Source organism: Gossypium arboreum, chromosome 4 (genome assembly GCF_025698485.1).
Source record: "Gossypium arboreum isolate Shixiya-1 chromosome 4, ASM2569848v2, whole genome shotgun sequence".
Lineage (NCBI taxonomy): Eukaryota > Viridiplantae > Streptophyta > Magnoliopsida > Malvales > Malvaceae > Gossypium > Gossypium arboreum.
Genome location: NC_069073.1, coordinates 11,273,090 through 11,286,904, shown reverse-complemented (window position 1 = coordinate 11,286,904; position 13,815 = coordinate 11,273,090). Strand labels below are relative to the sequence as shown.

General features: G+C 32.2%; 1 long non-coding RNA gene across 6 annotated transcripts; it reads right to left on the bottom strand.

The window, feature by feature from the left end:
• Window positions 1-1,607: 1,607 nt before the first annotated feature.
• On the bottom strand, window positions 1,608-10,107 carry LOC128291773 (uncharacterized). 6 transcript variants are annotated; one of them, XR_008281648.1, is made up of 5 exons: window positions 9,564-10,107; window positions 9,289-9,369; window positions 5,033-9,203; window positions 2,046-2,102; window positions 1,608-1,928 (listed from the first exon to the last, which is right to left on the bottom strand). It is a non-coding gene; the product is annotated as an uncharacterized LOC128291773 (long non-coding RNA). The 6 variants fall into 6 exon arrangements; XR_008281647.1 differs by having other exon boundaries at window positions 9,289-9,357; window positions 9,564-10,106; XR_008281646.1 differs by having other exon boundaries at window positions 5,033-9,369.
• Between the last annotated feature and the right edge of the window lie 3,708 nt (window positions 10,108-13,815).

Below are 13,815 nucleotides of genomic sequence, written 5' to 3'. Positions count from 1 at the left end.
TCGTCCCTCACTTATTCTGTTTCTTTTGTTTTATATATATATATATATATATATATATATATATATATATATATAAAATATAAATATAATATAATATAATATAATATAATATAATATAATATAATGTAATGTTTATATAATAATAAAATAATATATTATAATAAAAATCGTAACTAAAAATCTTTGATATTTCAATGTTAAACCGCCTCAATTAATTAAAATGGCTTAATTTCCTATTTCGTCCTTTTTTCTTTCTTTAATCTATAATTAAACTTTTACCTCTATTACAATTTAATCCTTTTCTTAAGTACTTCTAATTAAATCAAATTCACCTAATTAGAACCTAATTAAACATACAACTAGCTTCGTAAATATTTTTTATAAATATTTACGAATTCGGTTTACTAAGATAGAGGCCCGACAACACATTTTTTCGATACCCGTGAATTTTAGGTCATTACACATTATATATCGTGTTCATTGTCTCTATTTATTCTCTTTGCTTCCACTAAATTTTAAAAGGTCAATTCACCCCCTCTTGACGGTTACGGATTGATTAATTGATCTAACAAGGACTTTTGGGAGCAAAGCGTCAAGGTTTTGGGGAGGGAAATGACATGCCATTACGGTGACAGAATGATAAAATTTTTAAAAACTGTAGTGATTAATTGAAAATTTTATTAGTTGATCAACCAAAACAAAAATACATTAAAAATTTAATGACAATGTAGGTAATTTACCCTTTTTCTACTCATGCAAAGTATGAAATTATTATATTTAATAATAGTTTCTTAATATTCATAATATAGAAATGCTTTGAGATTTAATAATTCGACATTTGTAAATATCCTTTAAATTAATGCTGATTTATTGATAGTGCATATTTTATTTAATTAATAATTATTTATTTAAATTATTTATTTGCTACTAATAATAATTGATACCTAAAATATAACTATCTGGTTTTATTCATTTGTTGTAGATAAGATTAATTTAATTTTATCTTTAAAAGTAATTTATTGTTGTTTAGACTAAATTATTATTAGTATAATTATTATGATCATCATTTGTATGAATAAATGAATATTATTTATACTTATTTTATTTTACGTGTCAAAAATTAGTATAAATAATATTCATTTATTTATATTATTTTATTCATTATTACAAAAGAATCCCTGTTATTTAATTTTGTTTTTGAAAATGTATTTTGGATTTTGTGTTCTTTTTAACTGTTGATTTGATGACCCAGTTGAAATTAATAAAAAGATGAGGCTTTGATTTGTTTTTGTGCTCAGTGGTTAAAACATGTAGGCTTAGTGACACAAGGAGCAAATGAAGAAAACAAATGCTAGATTAGCATTAAATGATATAATGTTATTTCTTACTTTTATCTGTATCAAGGAAGAAACTCGAAACTTACAATTGGATCATGCTAATTTAGCAATAAATAATATAAGATAGGAAAGCATTGTCCTGTGGATTTGGCTTATTTCTTATTTCTTTTGTTTTTTTATTTTTGCAGTACACTATCAATCGAGTTGGAGGGATAACCATTTGGTAAGTTTTGTTGACTTGCTTTGTTAATGAAATGAAGATGCTCCTCATGTTTAAGTTCACTTTTGTTCCTTTTAGTAGCTTATGCGTATTTAAAATGTCCAAACATTTGATACTCAAAGCTAGTTGCCCAAACATGTTGTGATACTCTCTTATGGTCCTACATTTTCCCCCCATTCAATACAATGTTAAACTTGTGCCACAGGTATGTTGTTTCCTTTAGCGATGGGGTACCGGATGAAAGCACCGGCATCCCCTATTTCTACTTGACAACCCTTGATCCAACAGCAAGAAATGCATTGAAAGACCATCGATCCTCGCTTACACTCAGTATCCGCTCGGAACCTGCAGCACTTTGTACCCAGAGAGCCCTGCTTGTGCAAAAATCACTCTCACAGGTAAGGTATATCGCTATAAGTTACATGTGTGTGTGTTAATTTGATTCATACGAAAATTTGATTGTCTTGTGGTGTTTTAGTTGGTATTACCTGATGCAAACTCGAAAGAGTCAGAATTTGCCAAAGCTGCCTTGTTCACATAGCATCCTGAGATGATAGGTAATTCTTAAACCCAAAACCAAAATGATTGTCCTTCACTTGGTTTCCTTTCTTTATTGCAATGACGGAATTCGTAATCATTGATGGACAGGGTGGCCTAGCAGTCATAACTTAACAGTTTTTCAAACTCAATATAGAAAACATATTCATAATCAACAGCTTTGGTGGCCCTAAACCTCTCACAGTTGACAAGTACCTCAAATACAAAATGTGAGATTCGGAGTAAGTTTATTGTTTATACAATTTGTATGCCAAAAGTTTCCCATAGGTATACACTTTGTCTTGAAACAATCATCTGTAATAATGAATTACTTTATGTCGTAATCGCGTTTTTACTGCCATCAGTATGTACAAAGTGAAAAAAATTCGTGGTGATAAGTGCTTAGCTGCTTTGTAAAAGGGTTTTGGGTACGTTTGCTATAGTGTTTCAGTGCTTTCAAGAGATTCTCACCTGCCTGTACTTTGGTGTTCTTCACACCGAGGCTTTGTATTATAGTGTTTTTTGTACTGCAATGATAAGTGCTTAGTTGTTTTGTAAATGTTGTGTTTTATGATGTCATTGGGACTTTGTTTAGTTCTACCCTTGGGTCTTTTAATAAAATTTTTATTTTAAGAGAAAAAAATAATTTCCATTATTATAAATTGTTATATTTGTTTGTGAATATAAACTATCTTGTAAATAAATCCAACATAATTGTTGTCTTCGTTGATGTTAAGTCAAATCAATATTTGCAACTAGGAAATAAGCAGTGCTGAGAGCACTCCCTACTGCTTCAAACACAAGATGAATACAACAAAAATGATAAACACACGATATATTTACACTCATCACCTCGTAGATGTTTTTTTAAACTAACATTCACTTTTTTAGATTTCTCAATTTTGTATGTGAGATTTAAACAACTCTTTTCTAAGTTTTTTCTCAGATAACTTAGGACATTAATTAAGCCACACACTTGATTATTTTACTCAATACATTTAAAGAAATGTTCTTCAAATGAACAAAAATCGATGCTCATAATTCAATAAAATACCTATACAAGTCTCCACAATATATATATATATATATATATGAAATTGAGACTTACTAACATACTATGTCAATTACGATTAATATTCACTCGAAATAAGTCATATTATGTGCATAAAAAATATCTTCAAGTAGCTCATGATAAATCTTGAATCTTCAAGATATACTTCCTAGTTTTTCTCGATTTGATTCAATCTACCAAACTTAGAAAATTGATTGCTTCGATATAAATCAAAACCAATCTCAAAGGATATGTTGCCAAAATTTGCCAACTTAAACATGGAAAGTTTTTTAGCAGCCACTGATTTAGGCACTTCTCAAAATTTGCCTCAACAATCTTCCCCTTAAAATAGTGTTATTTCTATTCTAGTCATTCTAATTATTTTTTTGTCAATTTAGTCTAAGATAATTGCACGAATTGGTCGATGCCGTTCAAAATTCTCTTAATCTAAAGCTAAGAATCTCTCTATAATTAGTCCAAATCACTTTTTTGTTTATTTGCAACATAAGAACATCTTCAGCATTGCCCATCCCCTACTCCCTCATCTCTATCGCTCCTCACTTTGTCTACACGATGAAATAAACAAAGTGATGATGATTGGTGATTTTTATAGTGAGTGTTGGGCAGTGATGAGGATTGATGATTCTTATATTGCAAATAAACAAATAAGAAAAAATGTTCTAAACTAATTATAGTGAAGTTCTTAGTTTTAGTCAAAAGTAAAAAAAAAAAAAAAAAATCACATCAACAATCTGTTGTGGATTAATGGAATTTTTAATGTCAATGATCAATTCTAACAATTGTCTTAATTAGAGTGACCAAAACTAAAACAACACTATTTTAAAATGACTTGCGATGTAATTTACCCTAAATACAAATGCTCCTTTTAAATAACTCCCCTTAATCCATCATACTCAACTAGTAATATAATCAAGCAAATTAATCGTAATTAGAATCACATTAATAATTAAAGTAGAAAAATTATATTATAGCAAGCAGATAGAAAAGGATTCACAAAATAACAACCAAAGAAAAAACAAATTCAAGTTTAATATCTTCAAAATAATTGTAAACACCCAAAATTAGTAACGTGTGCTGTCTTAATTTTCAAAATATAAATTCAATTCAATATTTAATTTTAATCCGTAAAAAAACAAAAAATATATATTAAAATAAATTTTATTTTAATTAAAAATAAAAATATATTGACTAATCTTAGAGTAATACCAAAATTATCAGATTTTATTTTGAAATAAAAAAATCGATTTAACTGATTTGATAACTGCATCCTATTTTTAATACACATGGGTGAAATTTTACGCAACATAGCAATGGACTCACGATTTATATTAACTCAGGATGTTGCCAAAAATACTTAAAACATTTCATAAATGCTTGTATTCCTGAGATACATAATTATGATTATAAAAAGGTAATAATAAATAATAAATAATACAATAATACAAAATTATAAATACCCAACAATACAACAAATGATGATAATAATAAATTACATGCCAAATAATGTAATACCTAATAATATTTTAAAATAAAAACAAGTATGAATTTAAATTAAACAAGACTCTAGCAAGAAACCCAAAATACTTAAGGACCTAAAGCTAAATATTCCCTTTTTCTTTTGCCGTGAAATGCATCTCCATTTCTTATTTTTTTCAAAATTATTTTAGTCTTTTTAATGTTTATTTAATCTAACATTTTATTTTTATTTTTTCCCAAAACATAAAATTAAATAACAAAGTTTCAAACTATTTAAACATATCATGCTCATCAAAATAAAAGCATCATGTTTTTCACATTAAAATGAACTTCCATCAAATATATCAAACAAAACTAAAATAAAAACTTATAAGATAAAAGATACAGTACCAACAAAAGCTTCTTCTTTTCCCTTGCCGAGCAGCTCCCAGCCCTCATCAAAGTTTCTCCCTTTTTTTCTTCCATAATTTTCTGCTCTCCTTGGCCATTTAAAAGCCAAATCCCCAAAAATTTGGCTTTCTTTCCCATCCTATTAAATGGGTGGCGGTTGGTGGCACATTGCGTGGTCCACGTCCCATCAATCACAACATTCTTTCTTTTTTTTTAACACACTTTTTCCTTTAATTTTCATAATAAAATTAGAATTATATATTTTTGGGCCAACCAACCCAATTAAAATAAAAAAAAGCCTAAAATGTTTTAAATGGGTAAAAAGGGATCGGAAATTATAAAAAGTGTTAGTTAGAAATTCAATTTTGAATTTTTTGGCGAGGAGAAACAAAATCATTACATTAAACTAATATGGAATGAAAGCAACACTTGCTATATCAAACTCAAAGAGAGCTATGAATTCTCCAATGATCTCCTTAAATACCTAAACATCGTCTTTTTTGTTAAAAGATATTTTGGTTAAAGAATTCGCAATTCTATTTGCCACATTAAAAACATGTCATAATCTCCAATGTCCAACAAGTTGTAATACTTGAAGAATCCTTCTCACTAAGGCTGAATTCGAACTTACAACTTGCCTGTCTTAGAGGACTTTAACCACTTCTAAATTATCTGTTTGGATTATTACTCCGTCGAGACCCTGCCTTTGAAAAAGAGTTAGGCCATCCAAAATCCCTCATAGCTCAGCCTCCAACACTGAACACACCCTTAAATAATGGTTGTATCCAAGGATCCACTCTCTATTTTTATCTCAAAACACCCCCGTTAGAAGCAAGCCCTGTATTTGGTTTAACCACCTCATTAGTATTCAAGAGGCACTAATTACCTTTCAAGGGAAGGTTTGAATCAATTTTTTATTGCCCAAATGTGGTCTTCATATGCGTTAAAGCATACTGTTTTGCCCAACTAATGAAGATATTAACTGTCTCAATAGTATTCTAAGTTATTCCTTGGAAGAGAATTAAGTTTCTATTTTTCCATATACGTCAAGCAAGCATCCCAAAAAGACAAGACCAACTAACCTCCACACTAGACATCCATAAATGTTCACTTAAGTTGTACTCCAACCATTTGACTAAGTTTGTGGAGAAAAACATACAATGTTGACTAATAAGTACAACCTGAAACCAAACCTTTTTTTGCAAATGAACAATCTCTAAGCACGTGCAAAATATCCTCTATCTCATTTTGACAAAACAAACAAAAACGATCCTAACTAATGCCTTTTGTTACTTTTTCCTCATTAGTAATAAGTTGCTGTTTAAAGATGAGCCAAATGAATAACCAAACTCATTAGGCTCCTTGATACTTTCAAGGGACTCTCTACTCTTTAGAATGCCACGAACTCTCCCGAAGAGACCAATACGCACTTTTAACAGAGAAAGACCCTATTGGAGTGTGTAGCCAAGTGATCCAATCCGACTCAATTACTAAGTGTGGAGGGGGAATGCTTACAATTCTTCTAACACAATCTTCTAGTAGCCAAACACAAAACATATCAAGATTCCACATACCTTATTCTATTACCATTTCATTAAGTTGGCAATCATACACAAAACATTTTTAAGAAGGTATTTGTTTAATCAATGGCCCTAAGTGCAGAATCCAGTAATCCTTCCAACACCAAATGGAGCTGTCGTCCCCCACAAGCCACACTAAGTTCTCATGAAGTAAAGACCAAACCTTATCAAGAGCCTTTTAAAAGAAAGAGCATCTCCCTTACGCGATACTATCCTACACGCTCTCCTTTATACTGTACTTTAATCTAAGAACACGAACCCATAGAGTATCATTCTTTGAGGTTATAAAAAAGCCCTAACTTCATAAAAAAGAAAACATTCTGATCCCCCACATGTTAGATCTTGAGGCCTCCATATGGACAAGGTTGACATACTAAGTCCCAATTGACTAAAGTCTTCTTCTTCGTACCATTCGATGAATCCCAAATAAATTACTTAACTATACGCTCAATCTCTTCACATATACCTTTTGAGATCATCATGGACTGCATAAAGTAATTAAGAATAGATAGGAGTATAGATTACGCTAGGGTAACTCTGCCTACAAGGGGAAGCTGTCTAGCTTCCCAATTATGCAATTTGCTTCGAACCTTTTCAACTACAAACCTTAAAGTACTGTTAGTTACTCTTCCATGAAATAAAGGCACTCCCAAATATGTTCCAAGATTTTGCAACATTTGAAAGCCAAGCATAGTACTTATCCTATCTCCTAGCTCTTCTTTAACTCTATTAGCGAAAAAAGTATTAGTCTTGAGACCATTAACTCGATGCCCCGAAAAATCACAAAAACTATCCATAATTTTCATAAGAATCCGAACTTACTGCAAATCCGCTTAGAAAAAATAACCAGATCATAAGTGAAAAAAAGGTGAGATAATTTTGATCTCGACTGAAATAATCAGATAGGACACCATCTTCCACTAGAGATAACTGACTAAATACCATGTTCGAACCATTCCATACATAGCACAAAAAGATATGAGGATAGCGGACACCCGTGACAAATCCCTTTAGCAGGCTTAAACCTTTGTGTAGGAACCCCATTCCACACGATCTGTATAGTGGAGTTAGCGATAGTTGACAAGATTACCTTTCATAGGTATTCCGGTATACCAGTCACTTGAAGTGAAATATCAATGAAATCCTATCAAACCATGTCATGTGTTTTTTCCAAATCAATTTTGACAATCATCCACCGTTTCTTATTATGTTCCCCTTTCATTGAATGAATAACATCTTGTGCAATAATGATGTTATTTGAAATGTTCTTCCCCCTAATAAAACCGACTTACTTTTGCACTATGATTTTAGGATAGATCATCTTAAAATGAATAACTATGATCTTCCTAATTAACTTGTATAAAACTAAACAGAGGCTTATGAGTCAAAATTGAGTAATACTCTCAGGATTAAAAACCTTAAGTATGAGAACAATAAAAGTATTGTTCAGACTCGGAACAATGGTTCCACTATCAAACACTATCTTGATTGATTCACAAATAGTGCTTCTAAAGATCCCTACTGGTTTTAAGAAAAGAGAGCATGAAACCCATCACCCTCTAGAGCTTTCAGAGGAGCCATATTAAAAAGAGCATTCTTAATTTCATTATCTGAAATTGTTTTACCCAGGAAGTCTCGGTCACTATAATCAAGCTGAGGGAACGAGCTAGGTGGCAGGCCTTTCATCTATGTAATAACTTTCCTATACAATTTTTGAAAATAACTAATTGCTTCAGCTTGAATATCTTCTGGGTCATAAATCCACTTCCCATCCTAATTTCGTAAAGCATTAATATGATTAAACTTCTCTTTTTTAGTGTACGACTATGAAAATAATCTAGTATTTCGGTTACCCAAACTAAGCCAATCACATCAAGTTTTTTGTTTCCACAATAACTCTTTATGATGTAAAACTGATTTCAGCTCCTCCCTTACCTCCCACTCCTGTTGAATCAAATGGTTTGATCCCCATTGTTCTATTGCCTTTTAATTTTAGATAAATTAAAAACCAATTTTCTTTTATGAGCGCCAATATGACTGTAAACAAACTTATTCCAATAATTGATCTTAGAGGTATAGATAGAGAGATTCAAAGATTTTAGAGATATAGATAGAGAGATTCAAACATACTCCCATTGAATTTTTAATTTTCTTTGGAAAAATTGGAAAAACTAGGATGCTCGGTCTACCCAACAAGGAAACGGAAAGGTTGGCATTTAGGCAAGTTAAACTTTGACCTTAAGGAAATGTATAAAGGCCTATGATTCGATTTTAGCCTCGAAAGATGAGTAATCAAACAGTTTAGAAATATCCTCACCTAAGCGTCATTACCAATCGCTCTGTCAAACGCCTCAAAGGTCATTCCTTTGTGCCAAGTAAAGGACGACCCCTTAAACCTCAAATCTTGCAAATCAACTAACTCGACAAAATTCACCATAAGAGGAACACCTCCTTCCACAGGCACTCCCTCCTTATTTTTTGTTAAATGAAAGTATTGCATTAAAATCCCCAATCGTCATCCAAAGAATTGACTCAGAGGGTATGGAAGACTTCAAATCTTTCCAAAGTATCTTCCTTTTCGTCCCATTGAACTGGCATAAACAAAAACTATGTAGATAAATTTAGGATGAACACTACCGTAAACCTAGATCAAAATTAACTACATATAACCTTTACCTTTATCGAATCTTTCCAACCCACCCATATGCCACAAAAAAAGCCAACTGCTTCTACCTGGTGAGAGTGCTGGAAACCCATCTTGGAAATAATAACATCAGCTTTAAAACCATTAACCCTCAGCTCTAGTAAGCTAATAATATTTAGGTCTATACTCTGAATTATATTCTCAAAAAAAATACAAGGATATTTTTCACTCACACACCCTTGATAGTTCCATGAGAAAACAGAAAAATTCAATTCTATATAGAATAAAAGGATAAGAAAAGATCAACCTTTAATGATAGATAATATCTTTGGCTTCCAGTTGCTTTTTAGCCACATTCAGTCCACCTGCACCGACTCTCTCTTTAAGCTGAGAAGATATAAAGTCCACCATGTTATTGATCGATTTTGAAATGGGTATTCGATAACTGTTTGGTGTTTTGAAACGGGTCTCTTGATTCCGTATTGTCCTATTAAGTTTGGTACCATTTCTAGCAACTCCAAGTTTTCCTCCAACAGTCTGTCATTTGACAATCGACTCACTACTACCCAACGTCTCTATTCGGTCAACGTTTACTACTTAGACAAGATTCAGAGGTACATTTTTCTTAAAAACAATCGTTGTGTGCTTTGATGGGTCAAGCAGACCCTCTCTCAACAAAACTGCAACCTCCATAGGACCCTTAAAGATTGAATTAAGATGAGTAGATATATTCGAGCTAATGCTTGCAACTGATCGAACGCCAAGAGCACCGCTAGGCTCTCTTATACATTTTCTAGAAACGACAGAAGTTGAGGCTTCTTGTTTAACCCTCAACTGGGCCATTGCAGATTTGACCAATGCGCCCTGCCCTTCTTAGTATCAATAGGCCTAGAAGCCTTTGAAAGCCAGACCAAAAACCACAACTCATTTATTTGAGCCAGCTTTTTACCTTGGGCTTTTAAGTTACTTATAGACTTACCCATAAAAAGGCTCATCTGCTCAACTTGTGATCCATCTTTAGAGCCCACTCCCCCATTTCTACTCCCTTGAACCCTTGTAACGACCTACCCAAACCTCCTTCGACTTAGGCCAGAAACCTAATCACCACCATTAACCTTAGCCCTATTTATAACCCTTATTCATTTATTATTAACCTCCGATAATTCCTCACTTATTGCTACATTTCCATCCTCATTTCCATTGAAAACATCCAACACTTTAAATCAAGAATCTTCAATCAAAACCTTTGAATTTGCATCAACATTTCTTGGGGAATCCTTATAATTACGCCTTATCTTCCTCTCAACTAGCATCCATGGTTCGTAAATGCCTACTTCCTCTGCCTTATCGTCTTTCACCATCACCAGATCAACTTCCATAGAATCTCCACTCTCCGAAGTCACCCCTTCACATGTCTTTGAACACGACACCATTTTAGAAAAAAATCCTTTACATGACCGTATTAACCATACAAGAAGCAGACTGTTGGTAGATATTCATATTCAACTTGTTGAAGTACTCCATTGATCCAAACCTAGGTAACCAACGATTTATCCATATTAACATAGATCACATACACGCAAACCAACCCCATGCTCTGTTCGTAGTATTAAAATACAATTTTGCTACCTTCCCCACCATTACTCCGGTCTCTCATTAAATCTTCTGATTATACATGTGCCTCGGAAGCCTAGGAAGGTGGATCCATAACATTACAACACTTGGAAATGGATGTGTAAGATTAAAATTTACAGGCCATTATAACCTCTCAAACCGAGCCTAGACACTACGACCCACTTTGAATAATTACATGGGCCATGGTGATGACCAAAATGTTTTCATAAGAAAAACTCACTTGTCTTGAAAATATGTCATTTCTAAAATATCGTGTTCCTTTTAATAAAAAATTATTTGTTCCTTTTTAATTAAAAGTATTTATATTATAACTTAATTTTTAAATCATAAATTTGCAACGGCTAATAATCACTAAAATGTTTATTAATCACTTAAAAATCATCTAAAAATAATTCATGCAATATTATCCCAAAATATCAAAATAAAAATCCCATGTCACAGTTCATAATTTGAAAATAAAGTCCAAAAAAAATTATTAAGACAAACCCAAATTAAAGTCCATTATAAAAATCCAAAATGAACTTATATATAGTTCGTAAAAGTTCCACATTATTTAAAAGAAAATCCACGACCAAGAGATCATTAATTTGAGAGCCTCTCCGAAGATTCAAATCCAAGCCTCAATTACGAAGATTACCTAAGACACACGCATAATATGGGTGAGCTTTAAATGGTTCGGTGTGAGATTATCACAAACATATATTTCAACATGTAACATAACACATCCAAATCATCATAAATATAACTTTCACAGAATTAACATATCATCAGATTTAATGAACATAACAAGTTATGCTTATGTAATAATGTACATTTTAGAGGATTTCCTACTCATCTCCGTTACACACCAATATCGAGTTCCCCAAAACTCGTCCATCTAATAACATGCCATTTATGGACAAGCCACCACATAGATGCCAATAAATGACCACATAACATATCGTGGACAAGCCACCACATAATTTCCAATAACGACCACATAGCACATCGTGGATAAGCCATCACATAATTACCGATAACAACCACATAATCGCAGTTAAACTGCCGTATAACTTTCTCCTTTCACAATCCCACCCCGTGCATGTGATATGACCATTTTAACACATATGTTTCACTTTTCATAATTTTCACATATTCATGCTCATAACTCATAATTTTCTGTTTTTACACATGCATGTATCATGCTCACAATTTCACATATCACATAATTTTCACTTTAGTATGCTTTAATATACACATTTATATTAAAACATTGATCTTAACATGCACATACATATATCACATGTTTAGATCATCACATATCAATCTAGCCATAAATCATATAACATAGAGTTGAGATCAATATTACATACATCAGATATAAAAAATCATGGATTTTCACATCACTTAATAGTTTAAGACACTTGGATTTCTCTTTGATTGAATTTTTCTACTCCACTTGAGTGCTTAATATACTCATTAATTAATTAATTAATTAATTAATTAATTAACATTTATTTAAAGTAAATAACATTATATTTCACTTAAAACGAGAGTTAGATCCTATACCTTAAACCGTAGATATGATTTTCACAATTCTATTAAAGGAGATTTCACTTGGATCTAAGCCAGTAGATGAATCTATCGCATCAAACACGTATTTTAGTTAGATTTATCGAATTTGATTTTTAATACTTAAATTTTTAATCATTCAAAATAGTTCTCACCATCACTTACCCTTAAATCGAGACTTGGATTTGTTGTCTTTGTTATCACATTAAGGATCTCTTTGATCGACGTTGTTTGGTCTTTCAAGTTGATACAAATAACATTAGTACTTATGATAAACCAATAATAAAATAACTTGATATTATCACCCTATATTATTCGACCAAACTATGGTATTTCTAAAATGTAGAATTTACGGATCAAACAACCTTACTTACAATTGATTTAATATGAGATGATCGAATGATCGAGAATAGAATTAGATCGATGTTTGAGTGATTTAAAAATAATCGAATAAGTGAAAGAAAAATATTAGATTTAGTCACTAAGAAATTGGAAAAAGAAAGAGGAAGCAAAAAGGAAAATTTTGGTCACCGACGACGATGGTTCGACAATGGTCCGACTATAGAGGAGCGATAGTCTAACGGTGGTGAGAAAGTATTAAAAGGAGGAGGTTTCGACCATTACAATTGGAACAATGGAGAAATGAGAAAAAGGAGAGAAAATAGGTAGAGGAGGAGACTCGTAGTGGTTCGTGGCAGTGGTCATAGTGGTGCACGACGGTGGAAGGGAGGAAGAGTGAGAAGGGGCAGTGTCTACAGTGGTTAAGAGGTCTTTGATGGTGGTGGAAGGCTCATTTGTAGTGGTTGGAGAACAAAAGTTAAAATGAGGTGGTGGTGGTTCTATTTTGATTTAAGAGAAAAAGAAGAAGAAAATGAAAAAAATGGATATTAGGGTACATGAGAGTGATGGATGGTACAAGGGGTGTGTAGCTTGGTTAATCATGACCAGGTTTATTGTATCACAATCTTATGGTAAAAGATAAGGTTTTGGCAAGGGAGTAAAATAAGGAATGAAAATGCGGATGTGTTTTGATTATTTTATCACATTGTGATATTTTACATCGTTGAATGGGCCATGCGAAAACAATTAGATTGTTTCACAACGTAAGGCAAGTTTGACTTGCTAAAGGAGGAAATGAATCCTCCACATATGGCAACAAGGATGGTGGACGATAAGGCTTGAATGTACATGCTAATTGTGTGTAAAAATTTAATTAAAAAAATGAGGACATGGGGGTTCATTTTTGTGCAATTAATTTAAGACATATGAGATTCTAGTTTTACCATTTCACAATTAATAGAAAAATGGAAAAATGGGATGTGACATGCCACGATTGCACTGTCAAGTATTGACCATAATGACCCAAGGGCCCT